We start from the raw sequence: 3225 nt of genomic DNA, 5'->3' as shown, positions 1-3225 counted from the left end.
AAACAGGATCCTGGAAAGTTCCTAATACCTTGTACCATAGGCACCATGACCTTTGAGAAGGCTCTATGTGACCTTGGGTCAGGAATAAACCTCATGCCACTCTCTGTAATGGAGAAATTGGAAATCTTTGAGGTACAAGCTGCTAAAATCTCATTAGAGATGGTAGACAATTCCAGAAAATAGGCTTATGGACAAGTAGAGGACATGTTAGTAAAGGTTGCAGGCCTTTACATCCCTGCTGATTTCATAATCCTAGATACTGGGAAGGATGAGAATGAATCCATCATCCTTAGAAGACCCTTCCTAGCCACAGCAAGAGCTGTGATTGATGTTGACAGAGGTGAATTAGTCCTTCAATTGAATGCGGACTCCCTTGAGTTTAAAACTCAAGGACATCCTTCTGTAAACATGGAAAAGAGGCACAGTAAGCTTCTCTTAAAACAGAGTCAACCAGAGCCCCCACAGTCAAACTCTAAGTTTGGTGTTGGGAGGCCACAACCAAACTCTAAGTTTGGTGTTGGGAAGTCTCAACAATGCTCTGAACATCTGTGAGGCTCCATGAGAGCCCACTGTCAAGCTTTTGACATTAAAGAAGCGCTTGTTGGGAGGGAACCCAATTTTTATTTATCTAATTTTATTTCTATTTTATTGTTATTTCATGTTTTATTAGGTTCATGATCATGTGGAGTCACAAAATAAATATAAAAATTGAAAACAGAATCAAAAATAGCAGAAGAAAAATCACACCCTGGAGGAAGGGCTCACTGGCGTTTAAACGCCAGTAAGGAGCATCTGTCTAGCGTTCAACGCCAGAACAGAGCATGTTTCTGGCGTTGAATGCCAGAAACAAGCAGCATCCTAGCGTTCAGACGCCAGAAATGCACAGTGAGGAAAGCTGGCGCTGAACGCCAGAAATAAGCATCTGGCTGGCGTTCAACGCCAGAAATATGCTGCATCTGGGCGCTAAACGCCCAAAACAAGCATCAATTCGGCGTTTAAATGCCAGAATTACTGCAAAGGCATTCTACATGCCTAATTGGTGCAGAGAAGCAATTCCTTGACACCTCAGGATCTGTGGACCCCACAGGATCATCTCAGCATCTGTGGACCCCACAGGATCCCTACCTACCACCACTCACTCTCTTCCCTCTTCTCAATGTTCATCCTCTTTTCCCAATAAACACTCTTCCCCAAAACCCTTCACCAATCACCTCAATCTCTCTTCCCTATCACCACTTCACCACTCACATCCATCCACTCTTCCCCATAAACCTACCTCATAAACTCCACCTACCTTCAAAATTCAAAATCAATTTCCCACCCAAAACCCACCCTTATGGCCGAACCTTACCCCCCCTCGCTTCCCTATATATAGCCCTCCATTCTTCCTCATTTTCACACAACACAACCCTCTCTTCCCCTTCTTGGCCGAATACACCTCTCCCTCCTCTCCTCCATATTTTCTTCTTCTTCTTCATCTATTCTTTCTTCTCTTGCTCGAGGGCGAGCAATATTCTAAGTTTGGTGTGGTAAAAGCATAAGCTTTTTGTTTTTCCATTACCATTGATGGCACCTAAGACCGGAGAATCCTCTAGAAAAGGGAAAGGGAAGATAAAATCTTCCACCTCCGAGTCATGGGAGATGGAAAGATTCATCTCCAAAGCTCATCAAGACCACTTCTATGATGTTGTGGCCAAGAAGAAGGTGATCCCCGAGGTCCCTTTCAAGCTCAAGAGAAATGAATATTCGGAGATCCGACATGAAATCCAAAGAAGAGGTTGGGAAGTTCTAACAAACCCCATCCAACAAGTCGGCATCCTAATGGTTCAAGAGTTCTATGCCAATACATGGATCACTAGGAACCATGATCAAAGTAAGAACCCGAACCCAAAGAATTTATCTCACCATGGTTTGGGGGAAATACTTAGATTTTAGTCCGGAAAATGTGAGGTTGGCGTTTGACTTGCCTATGATGCAAGGAGATGCACGCCCCTACACTAGAAGGGTCAACTTTGATCAAAGGTTGAACCAAGTCCTCATGGACATATATGTGGAAGGATCTCAATGGAAGATTGACTCAAAAGGCAAACCGGTTCAACTTAGAAGACTGGACCTTAAGCCTGTGGCTAGAGGATGGTTGGAGTTCATCCAACGCTCCATCATCCCCACTAGCAACCGATCTGAAGTTACTATGGATCGGGCCATCATGATTCATAGCATCATGACTGGTGAGGAAGTAGAAGTTCATGAAGTCATCTCCCTTGAACTCTACCAAATAGCCGAAAAGTCCTCCCCCTTGGCAAGGCTAGCTTTCCCTCATCTTATTTGCCATCTATGTTACTCAGCTGGAGCTTTCATAGAAGGAGACATTCTCATTGAGGAAGAGAAGCCCATCACTAAGAAAAGGATGGAGCAAACAAGAGATCCCACTCATGGAGCTCAAGAAACACATGAGGAAGCTCACCATCACGAAATCCATGAGATACCTCAAGGGATGCACTTTCCTCCACAGAATTTTTGGGAGCAAATCAACACCTCCCTAGGAGAATTAAGTTCCAACATGGGACAACTAAGGGTGGAACATCAAGAGCACTCCATCATCCTTCATGAAATTAGAGAAGATCAAAGAGCAATGAGGGAGGAGCAACAAAGACAAGGAAGAGACATAGAAGAGCTCAAGGACATCATTGGTTCCTCAAGAAGGAAACGCCACCATCACTAAGGTGGACTCATTCCTTGTTCTTACATTCTCTGTTTTTCGTTTTCTATGTTAAGTGCTTATCTAAGTTTGTGTCTTATTACATGATCATTAGTATTTAGTAACTTTGTCTTAAGGTTATGAATGTCCTATGAATCCATCACCTCTCTTAAATGAAAAATGCTTTAATTCAAAAGAACAAGAAGTACATTAGTTTCGAATTTATCCTTGAACTTAGTTTAATTATATTGATGTGGTAACAATGCTTCTTGTTTTCTGAATGAATGCTTGAACAGTGCATATGTCTTTTGAAGTTGTTGTTTATGAATGTTAAATATGTTGGCTCTTGAAAGAATGATGACAAAGAGACATGTTATTTGATAATCTGAAAAATCATAAAAATGATTCTTGAAGCAAGAAAAAGCAGCAAAGAACAAAGCTTGCAGAAAAAAAATGGCGAAAAAAAAATTAGAAAAAAAAAAGAGAGCAAAAGCAAGCAGAAAAAGCCAAAAGCTCTTAAAACCAAA

This window comes from Arachis ipaensis, chromosome B1 (assembly GCF_059453495.1).
Source record: "Arachis ipaensis isolate K30076 ecotype BB chromosome B1, ASM5945349v1, whole genome shotgun sequence".
Taxonomy (NCBI): Eukaryota; Viridiplantae; Streptophyta; class Magnoliopsida; order Fabales; family Fabaceae; genus Arachis; species Arachis ipaensis.
This window is presented reverse-complemented; position numbering follows the sequence as displayed.